Raw genomic sequence first — 16,835 nt, 5'->3', positions numbered from 1 at the left:
TGACTCCCCTCTCCATGCCCTGAATAAACTCTATTCTATATTATACCATCATGTAGCTGGTCACTTATGGGGAAGGGATGTCTCAACATGGGCCCCCTGAAGCACCCCCTTCCTCCATACTTTGCCATACATTTACTGAACATATCCCCCCTCTCTTTATCTTTATCTTTTTATAAACACATTATGGTGTGGAGTCTCGAACTTAGAAACTTTGCAGGTTTGCATCCCCCCTGCTACTACACGGAGATCCAACACTCTCTTGCTAGCTATTGTAGCATAGGCTTCTCCCTGCTGCCTCCCTTATTGCTGCTGCAGCTGCTACAGCCACTGGTTCATAGCATGAAAAGCAGGTCTGGCCCCTCCTCTTGTGTCCTGACAGGGACTCTTGTTTGTCAGACTTGCTTTCCCAGGCCGGCATCCACCTGTTGCCCTGCACTTGTGCATGCTCTATTCTCTCTCTCTCTCTCTCTCTCTCTCTCTCTCTCTCTCTCTCTCTCTCTCTCTCTCTCTCCTGCACTCTGCCTCCCAAAGCTGCCACTGGGCCCAGCCTACCTATTTGGCTCAAAGCCAGGAGAAAGGCAGCTTTGGCCCTGCCTTCCCCTATTTGGTCCCTGCCTTCTGAGCAAAATTGTAGTTCTGTTTGGGGCCGCTTCAGCCTCGAGAAAAAAAAAAAAACAAACCTGTTTTTCTCTACTTATACAACATGTCAAAGACACTTAAGATTTTCATTCCTATCCTGTCTTGATCGATGATGATTTTTTGCTACTGCCATTGAATTATGGTGTGCTCTATTCAGATGTAACCAATAGGTATAGCCCTCAATCTTGTCAGAAATATATTAATTATTAATATATTTAAGTTTATGACAGACAGAAACTCACAAAGCCTTTAACAAATTTACTGCACAAGGTCTCAAAATATATGAGCACAGCTTCAATAATCTGCCTGTGTTATGATATGATTATCACTGAGAAATACAGTGGACAAAACTGGATACCCTTAGAGTCAAATGATTTATCTAAATCTAGGTAAATCATTTCTCATGTCCCAGGTATTCCACAGAGAAAAAGGCTGTTCGTCTTCTGGGTCTGACAGTCACACTGACTTTGCCCAAGTTGTCATGAAGACCCCAGAGACCACAGGAAACGGTTGGCTGATGGACTCTGTCATTTTTCAAATAATACATGAATGGTAGATTATAGTTTATTCTTCTTCAGATTTCTGACTACATTGACAGCTAAGGTAACTGTAGCTTGACTGTACCTAGAATGCAGGCCCCTAAACTCAGTTTCTAAGAACTAGTTCTTACTTAAGCTTTCACAGATGTAATCGGTTACTTCCTTCCCTAAGCATGGGTTCCATTGATTAAATGCTTCCTATTTCCTCTTCTTACTCTGCCACTGTCCTAACACTTTTGAGTTCTTATAAATTTGCCTAACTCTAACATTCCACTATATGATCCAACTACATAATCACAAATTCTTGTTCCTTCTGCTCCACTAAAAGCTCGTGTTAAAGAATGTTCATGCTGTTAACTCATGTTGTTTTCTCTTTTGTAAACTTATAAGATACAGAGCACCCACTCAGGTCTACCTCTCATGAACCAAATAGACTCCACCAAGGTAAGTATGTCTGCCTAAAGTTCCCATGTATTCCAGAGGGTGGGGTTCCTCTGTGTTTCAAATTTACATCCAAGAAAAGAAACTTCTTTCTCCTAAATGCACTTCAATCTCGTTCTCTACCTATAATAAATACATATGTGTGCTTCAGCATCTTGTTGAGTCCAACTTCCTCCCACAGACACAGATGCTTCTACTGGACCTGTTCCTTGTGAATTATCCTCAGATGGTTCCACAGACCTTGGACAACAAGGAAACAGCCAATCCTAAGACTGGACAAACATCACCATACTCACTTTCCTGGGTTCCCGAGAGACATGTCACCCCAAAACAAGCAGAGATGTAGACCACCCTATTCCTGCTCCAGCAATGCTTCTTCTGTTTTTGTTTTCCTTTCTTAATTAAACCAAAACAGGGGAATGTTAACATTCTGTCTAGGCTCTGCCCTACAATTACCTGGCAAGACTCAGATATGCTCTGTCCCCAGTTTCCTGGCAACAGTGTATGACTCACTATAAAAGGGGCTCTTAGCCCCATCCTCTCTCTCTTGCTTTCTTGCTCTTGCCTTCCCCTCCCCCCTCTCTGCCTATTCCCTTCCCCCCTTCTCTCTCCATGTGCTCATGGGCAGTCTCTACTACTCTACTTCTCTACTCCTCTCTCTCTCTCTCTCTCTCTCTCTCTCTCTCTCTCTCTCTCTCTCCTCCCCCCTTTCTCTGCCTTTACTACCCTCTTGACTCCCTTCCCTATGCCCTGAATAAACCCTATTCTATACTATGTCATCAAGTGGCTGGTCCCTGGGGGGGGGGGAGGGAATACCTCAGCATGGGCCCACTTAAGCATTCCCTTCCCTCATACCTCACCATACCTCCATAGAACATAACCATCCTTTATCTTTTTATAAACATATCAATGATCTTTATTATTTTTCTTACAAGAAAAGAAACAGCACCTTTCTCAAGCAAGCTGCTGTCATTCTTCTGCTATTTGAGATGGGAGAGTGAGTCTGGGATGAGAAGGGAGATTTCCAGCCATTGGGAAGACCTGTTTCTTGATATGCTCTAGGATGAAACAATCTTAAATAAAAGAAGACAAAATGTCCGTGGCTGTGAAACACAGAAGGATTCTGATTGTGTTAGCATGTGGTCTAGGAGACAATAGATTCAGAAGGATGAGCATTAGCATAATGTAATGAGACCAGAATTAAAGAACCAGAAACCAGGAAAGAAGCTAGTTAAAATATTCAACACCGAGGCACATGAGTAGGGTAGACCATAAAAGAAGAGGTGAGTAGTCTGTCAGAAGGCAGGGTTCTCTCAGGTGCTCTTGGGTGCTCTCCCAGAAGCAGCCCCATGATTACAGAAACTATCACTAGTGAGGACAGAGCATAAATTCTATGTATGTCAAGGGATCTTCTTTTCTGACAAGATTCTAGACAACTTGGAGAAAACACTGCTTTGTAAACGACAAATTAAATTCCATTTGTGAAGGCATCAGTAACAGTGCCAAGTTGTCAGAGTTTTAAAGCCTATAAGGAAAGATGGCAGACACTTGGCTTCTTTATAATTATGGGAATTCAGGTGACATCACTGGGTGCTAATTGCTTCTTCACATTTGAAGATGGGGCTTGTTAAAATTGATTTAGCTGGATTTAACACACAGCCACAGAGCAGGTAAATGGAAATAATCTTCTCTGTAAAGGGCATGCTATTAAGGCAAGTGGATTGCTGTTCACGAGGGGACTCCATAAAACAGACATAAAGACGTGATGATCAATTACGGTCTAGAAACTATCAAGTCATATCCTAGGAGACAAAAGGGAATGTGTAATGTGTTTTTGATATCTTAATGAGGAATTTATAGGAATTTAAAATTGAATATTGTCCCTCATTTTAATAATGATTGAATGCTAAGCACTCTTACTGGGTTTTCTTTTTGCTGACAAATTTTTATAAGAAAAAAATGCAATAAAAAAAGGCGTGTACCAAAATGAATATATCCTTTTTCATTTTCCGGAAGCAGGAAAGGAATGTGTTAAGCAACTTTATTTGTTGCTAGAGCAAAGGGTGCCCATCAGACACTCAGGGTGACCTGGAACACCCATCTTCCAAATCATTCCTGGGAAATTTACAATAATCCTCGTGCCAGGCTTGGCAGCAGAGACTGGGAAACAAAATCCTGAGAAAGCTCATTTCATTGCCAAGATCTCATACTTCATGTCCTTTCCTTTCTTATTCTGGAGACGGAGGCTTCTGAGACTGTACATTATATCACATGAGTGTAGCCTTGGCACTGTGCGAATCTTCAAGGCAGATTTTGATGGTGTTTGTTTGGTTGGATTTTGTTTTTTCTGTAAAGTCTTAGAGATATGGTTAAATATCCCTGGAGATTTTACAGTAAGTCAATAAAACAATATTCTGAGCAGTCCCATGTAAGCCCACGCACGTAGCTTTGCACACATCTTTTCTTTTATCAACTCACGGTGAATTTGTTCCCTTTGTTAGCATTTGTTATCTGGCCAGAGTTTTAGCAGGCGTCTCTTTCTCCTCAACTCATCCTTTTCTTTTATTCATCACACATCAGAAGTTTGAGAAACTACTCAACTTGGTTCTATTCTGCAAGTATTTTACTACAAAGAACCCCCCTTAATCATAGGATTAGCTATGACTCATGGCCCTAGCTCTCTTTGTTACTCAGGACAGACAAGATAAAGATTAACCAAATGCCTATTATTTCTACCTCAGTGATTATCCAGACCACTGCCAGTCTCCACAGATCAATTGAACCAAATGCTTCTTAAACAAAGTATACTTAAGGTTTTCTCCTTCCCTCAGGCTTCTGAATTGACCAATCCCTAGCCCAAGGCAGCAAAAACCTCCTCCTTATAGCTCTTGCAGAATGGGATAGCCTCAAGGCAAACCCTTCTCTGATCTCTTATCCACTAAGCCACCTTTTCACTGCCCTTTTCTACACCTGGGTTTTTCTAACCTTGGTTACACCTCTGTGAAAGAAAACATTAATTTTTTTACTTTTATTTATTATTTATTTATTTATTTTTATTGTATTTTTATTTATTTTTTTTCATTTATTTGTTTATTTTTTTTTTTTTTTGCTTAACCTAGAAAACACTTGCAGATCTTACAGCGAGATCTTTGTCTCCAGCGAAATGGATGTTGCTCTCTTTGTTGCAATAGCTGCTCATTTCTCTTTGCATAATGTGAAAATCCTTACGAAGAAAGTAATTTAGTGTTGTGTCATGTAATTTTGTACTTAGCAAGAATAACACAAATCTCAAAAGGAGACATGAGAGTCATATATCACAATGCATTCCTCTAATCCTAGAACTCAGGAGAAGGAGGAAGGAGGATCACATGGTCAAGGTTAGCCTGGGCTACACAGTTGAACACTGACATAACAGCAATATTTCTTGTATATCATCTGCCTGAGGTTGACTGCCTATGAAGGATGCTCAGAGGCTACAATTATTCCATAGAAAACTCTGAAGTCTGTTTATGATTTATGAATGTGCATAGAAGAGGTACTTTACAGGATCCCTTGTAATATTTAGCTTTATAAACAGCTTTTTAGAAATCTATTTCTCCCGATCCTTACAGTTTCTTCTCCTGTACTCTCACAATACAGTGTAAGTCAAATCATGAGTGTGCTTCCTCCATTGGAAGCATTCTATATTTCAAATATTTAAGAACTATTTTAAACTTAGAATTTTATGACTAAACAGTATTCTGTTAATGAAAAGCAAGGTTTTTTTTTTAGATTGTTACTTTGTGACTGTGTGTGGGGTGTGTGTGTGTGTGTGTGTGTGTGTGTGTGTGTGTGTGTGTAGGAGAGGAAAAGAAATAGAGATGCAAAGAGATTCAGAGAGACAAAGAATATTTCATCTAAAATAACTAATTAAAGATTTTCATCAGGCTCAGATTGTCACTCACAATAAAGACTCAATCATAAATTCATTGAACTAGAATTTGCATGCCCAACAAAATATTAATTTCCTCTGTAGTATGCACCCTCCCTGAATTTAGACTCTCTGCTTTGAACTCAGAATTAAAATTTCTCTCTGATATTGTTACCTTGGGAAAAAGGTGCATAGAATAGATTGTTTCTAAGAGGATTACATGATGAGACAACATAATCCAGTATCACACAATACATCGCACTGAATACCATTATTATTATCATTGCCTCATAAGTATTCAATAACATACATTACATTTTTCCTTTAGTAAATTCAGGCAGGTTGCCTATCTATTAAACAAATAACTTAAAAATCTCTGTATTTTTTGTTTTCTAAATTACAGAATACTTGAAAAGGTCATTCTTCCCAGAGAAGAAAGTGTACACAGGTAAAATTACTGTTACTCTTATGGTTGAAATAGCCACCGTATCTTTATGAGTTAAATAATATAACGGGAGTATACAATTCTACATGTCTTTATCCATAGTGCTTCCACTATCTCATTAAACGTAAAGATGTTGATAGAATTCTATTTTCACCGATGCCATAAAATTGACAGGCAGCCATTCATTAAAGGTCTATCTATTTCTCTTTGTCTTCATAGTAGCTGCAGGATAGTATCACATGATTATATTTGAGTTAAGTCAAGATTCTTTGAGCAAGGGACCTTGATGTATTGCTGAGAAGATTTGACTCCTATGATTCTGCCTCTGTTGTTTGTGGATAGTCACTTGTGTTTTGAAAGCATGCCAAAGTGATTATTTTGCCAATGACTCCGGTCTCAATTGATTTTGTAATGAAGCCAAAGCATGCCTAGGAGTCACCTGCTACTGCTATGAACGTGGGATAAAAGCAGCAGGAGAGCCTGAAGAAGCCTCTTCTATCTAATTTCTAGTGTTGTGGTTTCTCTTAATAGCATGACCTATAATGCCAAAGCCTTTTGCAAAGGTTTATTAACCTGTCAGAGGCATATCTATGCATAGTAATGAAGTCAAAGAGACAACATTGCCTCGCAGCCAAAGCACTGTTATGGCAGGCTCTCCCTGCCCTCAATTTCGTCTTCACAGCATAATGAAATGTAGCAGTAGCACCCTTGAGCTTTCGAGCATCCCCCTGCCTTCTAGTCCCTTAACAACTTGACATCGGTGTCCAGAAACCAAACAAACAGAATTAGCTTTTAGCAGCCACAACTCAGTGCGGTTGTGAAGAATTATTTTAATTCCCTCGACAGCACAGGTGTGTGCTCTATCAGCAGGAATTTAAAGAGTCACATCAGTTACTCTGACAGAACAAACCCAGATTGACAGGAAGTGTCACACACCAGCCTCTCAAAACTCTCTGGTTGCTTTCATGTGTCATTATTCACCTTTAAATAAAATGCAGCTTGCACTGGCACTCAGGATTGCAATGAGATGAACACCAATGACATTTTCTGTACAGTGAGACAGGTAACAGATTCTGAAATTTTTACAAAGGAGAACCCTTCATGTTTTAATGGGAAACTGCAGTCACCCAATATTTATCGTACACTTCTTTGATTCAGTTCTTAGGTAGACATTGTGTGGGAGGCTTAGAATAAATGAATGACGTGAATTTGTCCTTTAAGAATCCATGGTTTCTCTAAAACAATGAAGCACAACAGGAGGGTGTTTTTTTTTTAAAAAAAATTACAAATACATCAATGGTTACATTGAACATACGAGACAAATGTCTTTGTATGGATGGTAAAGGAAATAAATGTTTGAAAGACAAGAATAGAGGAATTGGTTTTGATCTGCTTTGGGATGGGGGGCAGTAAGTCAACTTTACGTTCACCACACAACACAGAGAAGGAAATGTGATAAATATCTGTCCACAGTGAGTGGGGAAAGGAAAAAAAGTACTGGCATGAGGAATACTTGGGAAAATTAAATTAGCCTCTTCAGTTTTTCCCGTGTTTGCCAGGGTGCCTGTGGTATCATTTTCTGGTTAGACTCCAGAAGGAATAATAATGGTTATGTGTGAGGCAAGCCAGGCTCTGTAGGAGCAAGAAAAAGAAAAATAACCCAGCTTAGCAAGTGGTAAGTATGGAATATTCAGCTGCCATTACTGCCATGATGATTAACTAAGAACTTAACCTCCGTTTTCAATCATTGACTGTGTAGTTCAGAAACGTGGGCAGGCCATGTGCTCTTTAGGTTCTCTCAGTGGAGTCTAACAAGGAGTTTACAGGTACCTGATTGTAAATGTGACTTTTATTCACTTTATGAAATTGTTGTGTCAGAGGCTTACTACTGAATAAGCTCGCCCTGGCTAATTCTTTCTGAACTCTGGCTGGTTGGTTCAACTCATATATTCTGTCTCAAAGCTCCTCTGCAAGCTGACTGATTCAATCTGGCTTCTCCTGACTTCTCACTGAATTGCTCTGCTTGACCTCAACTAACTCTGGCAATTTGTTCAAATCGTCTGGATCTTTCTCATTCTCTGGCTTCAACTGCCTCTGCTGACCTGCACGAACTGCGTGAATTCTTAAATAAACTCCACTCCACTCCACTCACTGCACTGACTGTCCACTGACTGAACAGAGTTGAGCTGCCCCAAAATACACTGAATGAACTTACTGACTGCACAGAACTCTCTGGAACTCAAGAGATCTGCCCGCCTGTCTGCTGAGGGCAGGGTTTGATTAAAGGTGTGTCCACCATGCCTGAACTTAACATTTTTCTTTACCTAAAACTTGCTCTATACCAGTCTGGCCTTGAACTCAGAGTTCTACTTGCCTTTCTCTCCTAGAATTAAAGGTGTGTCTGTATTCCAGCCCTATCACACAGACCTAGAAGGTTTATGGGTGTGATCTCTTGCTAGGGCAGCCAGGGTGCTGAATTAAAATTCCTCTACCCTTGGTAAATAAAGCTGATCTTCTGGCTAGTCCATGCCTGCATGAATCACCAGATTCATTCAGATGGTGGGTCAGGTTCACTTACTTCCAGCTGTAAGACAGCAAGCCCTCTTCCCTTGCTGGATCCAGTCAGGACTGCTTGCTGTTTGGCTGCTTCCTTTTGACTCACAAGTGTTATATGTGACCCTTTGCTGCCATGGTTGGGTTAGTCTGTTGAGACTCTCATGCGTGAGGCTTTCCTTCTCTCCTTTTCTATACGGTCTCTATAACTGAGTCTTTTACTTTCCCATTCTACTTTTAAGACATCTATCCGTCAAATAAACCAAGATGATAAACCTAGCTTAAATCATCTCGCATCTCATTGGTAACTATAATACTGTCACAAAGATTTTTCCTATCAGGAACTTGATTAGAATATATATATATATATATATGTATATATATATATATATGTCTTTTTAATTTTTTCAATGTTTTTTCTTTAAAAATTTCATATTTTTATATCATGAACCTTGAATATTAATCTACTACCTCCTTCCAGTGGCTATTCATCTTTTAGTGTCCTGCTATTCATCTTTTGGGATGGAGAATAGTGAACACAGACATTTTTCCTGTTTAAATAAAATAAGCCTAGTCACATATATTTGGGGTTGAAAAAAACAATCTGTAAAGCAAGGTGAAAAAACTGTAAGGAACCACAGACCTTATAACCAGTCACAATATGGACCTTTCATATTGGAGTCGTAAGCAACAACTAAGCATTAGAATTTGTTGTTTGGGAGAAGTTTCACACAGTAGAAATAGGTATTGTCATAGCCAGTGATGATTTTAAAAGGTTTTAATTTTCTTTGGGGGAGTAATGGGAGACAAATAAGAAGGCCTGTCAGGGTCAAATTGAAAAGACTGTGGCTCCTGAGTAATTAGAATGGAAATTACAGGAGGAAGTCAGGTCATGGAGAGCTGTGATCTTGAGAGTCAGTGATTAAAATGTAGTGTTATTAACTGAAATAGAAAATAAAATGCACGAGTAGAGGTTAAGGTTCACTCGTAATTTTGAAGTGGAAATGTCCACCGTGCATGTGGAAGAGGCTTGTCTGAGCTGCTGCCGTGTATGTATCAGCTCTCTACAAAGAGATGGATGTAAGGGGAATATGGCAGATCCAGAGCACAATGAATGAAGCAGGGTTTCATGAAGAAAACCCAGAATGAAAGTAACAGAACGGTAGACATTGCAATACACAGGCGAGTAGTAATCTGAGGTGAGGAATCCTGCTGACAGTTATGTTATTCATATCTCTTATAAGCATCAGAAGGTGACAAGTTAGTCACTTTCAATAGATGGAAACAAGCAACAACAGAATGTGAGTGTATGTTCTTGTAAGTGCATATGTGCATGTGTGAAAAATTCAACTCTTTCTGTGTTTGTGAAATAAACTAAGTGCCTAAATATTGCTCACTAAAAAGAAGCTCTTGCATCCAAACTTCTCTTAGCTTCAAAGATACCTACATTTTCTCAAGAAGCAGAGATCAATTTATTGGGGGACGTTGGATACCTCAAGATGTAACTTTCTTTGAACAACAAGAGGCAGCAATCTTTCTCTAGCACTACAAAAGACAGTGTTGTGCCTGAGACAAAGGCAGCTTAAGGTTTGTCAAATACTACTTATGCAAAAAGAAAATGAAAAAATGGGTTCCAGGGTAGAACTATTTCCAATTTTCTTAGAAACCATCAAACTTATTTCCAAAGTGGTTGTATAAGGTTGTACTCCCACCAGCAATGGAGGAGTGTTCCCCTTGCTCCACATCCTTACCAGCATGTGCTGCCATAAATGAAATGTTACATAAAAGGGGAGTTACAGAAGTAAATCACAGTAAGTTCAAAGCTGTGTTTCACCTTATAAGCTCACTATAAGTTCAAAGCAACAGTTTCATATGGCTTTGTTTTATCATAGTGCACATGTATGGTTTCATCCTTGGACATGACCTAGATTAAATGTTTTTCCTAGGCTGAAAATTTGTTCCAAGCCTATATCTCTTCTTAACATAGTTTCTGAAAGCACATTGTAGTTTTTATTATGCTGATTTTACTGATTATTCTATGAGGAGTGGGTACATTCTATTCTTGATTCAAACCTTATCACATTTGTTTGGCAAAACAACTAAAACTATCCCCTAAAACTTTCTTCCTAAAATTACTTGAGTCAAATCAGAAATTCTATAAAGTCATTAATTCATCTAAAAAGCATTAACCCATGAAAAAAGTTCATTTTCTTGTTAATCTTTAGGACAATTGCTCAATAGGGTGGACTGATGCCCAGGAATTATTAAGCTATATAATAATGACAGGAAAGGTATTTCTTCAGCAAGAAGCAATCCTGTGATGAAGTTTTTGAGGACCCTGCATTCTCAGAGCTCACCCATTGCAGGCCATACAAAATGGTGGACCATGTCCAGAAAATGTACTTGCATGTCTTAGTCTCGATGGCTTTGGACAACAACCCAAAAATATCTTCTGCCTCTAAGATGCACAGGGATAAAAATGCAGCAGACATAGGAGCCTAGCATAATCTCTTCTGAGAGGCTTCATCCAGAAGAAGATGGAAAAGATGCAGAGATCCACAGCCAAACATAAGGCAGAGCTGTGGGAGTCTTGTGGAGGTGTAGGGGATAAACTGAGTAAGCTGGATGGGTCAGTGATACCACAAGAAACCTACAGAGTCAACTAACCTGAGATCAGGGGGACTCACAGAGACAAAGCTACCAACCAAAGCATAGGCAAGGACTGGACCCAGCCCCCACCCCCCGATTTGTAGCAGATGTCCAGTTGGTCTTCATGTGGGTCCACTAACAATTAGAGCAGAAGCTGCCTCTGATTCAGTTGCCAGATATTAGATCTCCTTCCCCTACCGGGACATCCTAGTTGGACCTCAGTGAGAGAGGATCCACTTAGGCCTATGGGGATTGGATGTCTCAGGGTAGGGTAGCACGCAAGGAAGCCTTCCCATTGTCTGAGGAGGAGGTAAAGTGGGCAATGGGGAGATGGATTTGTAAAGATTGGACTGGTAGGAGATGAGGGATGGGGGACCATGAACAGGATGTAAAGTGAATAAGGAAGAAGAAAAAAGAAAAGGAAAAAAAATGCATTAGTTAGGTTTTCAGCTGCTGTGACTAAGTCCTTGACAAAACTCAACCTAATCAAGGAAACTTTTTATTGTGATTTATAATTTAAGTATACAGTCCATCATACCTGGGAAGTCCTGGCTGCTAGAATTTGGCTGATGGAGTTTGAGGATATTGGTCACAGCTATAGCCATGGTCAGTAAACAAAGAATAAATACATGGTCAAGCTCAGCTTGGGTTTTTTTTTATCATCTATCACCTATCTATCATTTCACTATTTATCTATCTACCATCCATTTTTATATCTTCTATTACCATCCATATATAATTATCTCTATCAACTATATCAATTTAACCTATCTCTATATCTCTATATCTATCTATCTATCTATCTATCTATCTATCTATCTATCTATCTATCTATCTATCTATCTATTTCTAGTCAGAGTCTCAGTATGTACTAGCTGGCCTGTAACATACTCTGTGAACCAGGCTGACCTCAAATTCAAAGAAACCCACTTAGCTCTGATTCCTGAGTAGTGAGATCAAAGACAAGCTTCGCCATTTCCAATCCTTCATTCTCTCTTCTTTGCAGAGATCCCTGTCAGTGGGATGGTGCCATCTCTATTTGGCGTAGGTCTTCCTTTGTAAAATAATCAAAGCTAGAAAAATCTATCACAGATACGTCCATTGAGTTGATATCATTAGTCATCACAGAGGAGAGATTTTTAAATTCTTTCCCTACACTGGGACATCTAATCCCCATAGGCCTAAGTGCATCCTCTCCTACTGACGTCCAACTAGGAAATCCAGGTAAGGGAAGGAAATCTGATGTATATTAAGGAAAAGTACATTTTTTCCAAATTATGAAGCCAAATAGTCTTGTTTCTGTAAAGCAAACACATACTTTGGTTTATCTTTTCTTTTTAAATTTTCAGATAGAATAAATGAGCCTATGGAATTCTCAGGGAAGCATGTCCAGGCTTCTGTTTCTATTCACTGAAATGCAATCTTTCAGGGTCCTCGCCGGCAGTGAAATGACCTGGCCAGAGGTGAGAAAGAAACCTGGGTTCAGCGTGACTTCATCAGGTGGAATTCAATTTCTAGAGTATCTTTTTCCAGGTGCCAACGTCTTTAACCACAGTGCATTGTGGTAAACAAAAAAAAAGTTTCCTGGTGTAATACAATCCCCAGTGCATGAAGAGGTATAATTACATTGAAACTCAACTCAAAGTACGTGTCATCTCTTCTAAAGAGATGGGTTCTACAGATATGCTCCCTGTTCAGGTTAAGGGTTTGGGGAAGGATTTGGTATGGTCTCTGTCCTGCGGAAAGCATAGAGGTCATTCTATTAGCCACCTCTGACCCTGTTGTTGGGCACTTGATATTGCCTGGCCCTACAGATAACACGGATCAACAGGCTGTTAATCCCCTCCAATTCCCTATCTTTTTGATGGAAAAACAGGTTATACAGTCTTTCTTTAGGAGGACAGTCTGCATGGTTTTCATTCCTGGTTTTCCTAGTGATATATCTGTATATGTACATATAGATATGTTTACTTCATATCTATATATCAACGTGGATATATTACTGAAATATCTGCCATTATCTATCTCCATACCCTAAAGAATGTTAGTAGAATGTCAGAACACAGTTCAAGAATGGAGTCCTGTGAAAAGCAAAAGTGTGGTGCTTAATGAGAGCAGTAACAATGCACGTCTTCCCACTGATGCTGTTGGGGTCAGACACAGGACCTGGCCTGAGGTGGTGGTGGGAAGCCCACCATTATTTGCTGCGACATTATGGAGGGTGGCAGAGGAAGTGGCAATAAATCGCAGACTAGCTGGCTTCTTCGGAGCACAGGAGCGGGTTACTTGAAGGAGGATTTGGCCGGCTCCCACTGACTCTTAAGAACCCCCTGATTCCTTATTTAAATGAGGATCCACGCTATCCCATTCAGGATACAGATGAATTTATTTTGCCAACTGGAGCTAATAAAACCTGAGGCAGATTTGAATGAGCTTTCTTTACTTTTGGAGGACGTTGCACGACAGGGGCTGCATTCGGGGCAATGAACAGTCTTCATTTAGGAGCGAAGGAAACTCAGAGCATGGCCTGGTCCAAGCTAAGAAATGTACAGATTTTGAATATGGTGGTTAGGCAACGGGTTTTTTGGGCTAATACTCTAGGTTCCCCAGCTTTACTCGATAGTGCTTTTGGTGTTATCATTGAGAAAACACGGGATGCAGAAGATGACCTCAACACAGTAGCAGCAGGAACCATGATGGGAATGTTGTATAAATGTGCAGGTGGTTTTTGAGGAATAGCGCGCGGTGGCCTGGCAGGACTGGCACCAGTCCCTATGCACTGCATAACAACTGGGAGCACATGAAAGGCTCCCTTCTCCAACAGTCACTCTGAAGATGTTTGCACCTCAGGAATGGGGGATACATCATAGACATCCAGATCAATTAATAAGTCAGTCTGAAGTTGCTTTCTCTCTTGTACCTACAATTACTGGGGACTATTGAAGAGCGATTTTCTGTAAGAAAGATCACGGATGCTTCGCCTGCACTGCACTGCTTGCCCTCTGTGAGTGGAAGCTCAACCCTTTGGTGGCTCACTGAGAATGTGTTCTCTTCTTCCTGTAGATGATCTCACACCTCCTACCCCCAAAGAAACCACTCACTCTCCAATTTCAGGATGTACTTTTATTACCATGTTAATTCACTTAAAATTCTAAAATTACTATTGCCCTGTTTTCCAAATAAAGGGTGAAAATAGAACCAAAAAAAAAAAATGGAGTCATGTGAGAATTCTGAGTGCTTGTGAGAAAACTCCAAAAATGAACTAACAAACAAAAACCCCAAACAAATGAAAAAAGACAAGGGGTTTGTGAATTGAGTTTCTTCAAAACACAGTTTTTATTTGAAATTTGTTTTTCTGCCCCATCCCAAGTATTACAGATCAGTGTGAGCTCTCTTCACCTATTGTTATTCATAGTCTTCTGTAGGAAAGCACGTTTTGACACATGTGGCTTGTCCTTGTGACTGAACACTGTATTCATGTGATGCCTCTTAACCCTCAGAGTGTCAATTGCCTGATAATTGTTCTGAGTAAAGTTGGCCGTTGCATGAGACATTGGTCCACCTCAGTTTTAGGCCCCTTCTCCCAGGCTCACATCACCAATTACAGCCGTAAACTAATTTTTCTGTGAAACCATTTGTATTACTACCTCGCCTTTGGATAGTTAATTCTTTCATGATATTTTGGAGGATTTTTTATTAGGAGAATTAGATTTCAGATGTTCACAAAGTTGTTTTGGTCCAGATTGGAGGGCAGCGTCCAGCCCAGTGGATCAAAGGTCACATGGAGAGATGGTGTTCTTGGCTGAGATTCCGAGTCACTAGACTGCGATTTCAAATGGGATGACATTGATTCGATTTTTAGCAGCTCTCGTCCCTCTCTGTCCTTGAACGAGCTACATCTGCTCCCAAATTCCATCTCTCTGGGTTTGAATGACACTCAAGTGACGATGTATCCCCAAGCCATGTTTCTGTTATAAAACATCTTTCTCTCCATGTTACTATTCCTTTTCCACAATGTTGGCTGACCATGAAGAATCCTCTGGAACACAGACCAACTCTAGTACGTGTTCATAGGTTTTCATTATAGTGTCAATCTACCTGCGTATTTAACTGTCTGTCAGTAGCACTCAGTTTCTTGCAGCCTCTCATGGTACTACTGGATATAAGACAAGAACATCTCTTTCTCTACCTTGTCCATGATTCTCAAGAAAAGACAGAAATGAGCTGAGTATTCTGCTGTTACTTGTTATACTTTCCTTCACAGATCTCAGAGACTTTGACCATCTGGCAGTGCTCAGGGTCAAGACCATACTGTCCTAATTGATTTTTTTTCATCCCAATAAACTTCATCCCTTAAATTCAACCAAACCAAGAGTTAAGATTAAATGGATATTTTACAGTCCATTAAATTACTTGGCTGTCTTGTTTCAATCTAATTTTTAATACCAAGATAATGATGATAGCAAGATCCAATTATTTTGAAAAGCGATAAAAATTGTTATATACAAATAAAAGTGGAAAATGTAGCATTTCACATGGCTGTAAGGAAAAAATTGTCTTTACCAAATGGAGTAAATAAATGACAAGCAAATGTGAGCAAAATGAAACGCACAAAATGTTTAAAGGCTCCTGGTGTGATGGCACCCACCTTTAATCCCAGTGTTTGAGAGGCAGAGGCATGCAGATCTCTGTGAGTTTGAGGCCAGCCTAGACTACATAATGAATTCCAAGCCAACCAAGACTGTATATTGTGAAACGTTGTTTTAAATGGGAAGCATTGTAGATATTCATAGCATTATATTGCCTGTTGTATGACTTTCAATGGATGTTGTAACACATTGCCATTCATTCAGTGGCTCGAAATAGCCTCAAAGCAGAAATTTTGTAATCTAAGTCTTAACAGAGCCTTTGCCCCTTTGCAGACTGAAGAGAATACTTTGACCTCTGCCTTTTAGCTTATGAGAACCACCCAGGCTTCCCATCTCTTCCCATGATCTGCTGTGGCCTCTGTGTGTCTCTTACAAGAGACTTCAGCTTAGAAGGCAAGTCTGGAATAAACTCTTCCTCTCAAGATATCTAAATTAATTGCATGTGCATAGGCCCTTTCCCAAATATATATATATATATATATATATATGAACCATTCACCATACTACAGACGACTGTCCATGAAACAGTTCAACTTTGAAATGAATTTTTCTTTGGGATGAAATCTGTATTCATCCAATAGAAACAAAAAATTTTGTTTCAGACACAAAATTTTGATCATTTTCCAGTGGTATGTGGTGTGATACTGTACTGTGAATCTGGGACAGAACACCACAGCTCTCTGAGGAGAATGCTGACGCTGTCCATGTATGTGCCTGGTACTCTCCAATGTGTTGTGTTGCTAAGATGTGATATTTGGTAGGAGACTCTTTGTGGCAGCGTTGTAAGGTTACCAGAGAATGAGGCTCCTGGAGCTACACCAAGGCCAAAGACTGGCGCGCTACTGAGGTGCATGGATAGAGAAGGGAGAGCAACTTTGCCGAAATGGAGTGAATGGATTTAGTTGAATGGAGTAGTTAGTGGTGGTAGAGCTATGAAGGGTTGACCTGATCATGAGGTGAGAAGACCCCACTGTCTTAGATACAGCTTTACTGCTGTAAACAGACACCCC

At 39.9% G+C, this 16,835-nt stretch overlaps 1 pseudogene; it reads left to right on the top strand.

Moving 5' to 3' along the window:
- Positions 1–13,330: 13,330 nt before the first annotated feature.
- Timm23-ps4 (translocase of inner mitochondrial membrane 23, pseudogene 4) lies at positions 13,331–14,009 on the top strand (annotated as a pseudogene).
- The last annotated feature ends 2,826 nt before the right edge of the window (positions 14,010–16,835 follow it).

This window comes from Rattus norvegicus, chromosome 1 (genome assembly GCF_021556685.1).
Source record: "Rattus norvegicus strain SHRSP/BbbUtx chromosome 1, alternate assembly SHRSP_T2T, whole genome shotgun sequence".
In the NCBI taxonomy this organism is placed as follows: domain Eukaryota; kingdom Metazoa; phylum Chordata; class Mammalia; order Rodentia; family Muridae; genus Rattus; species Rattus norvegicus.
This window is presented reverse-complemented; position numbering and strand designations above follow the sequence as displayed.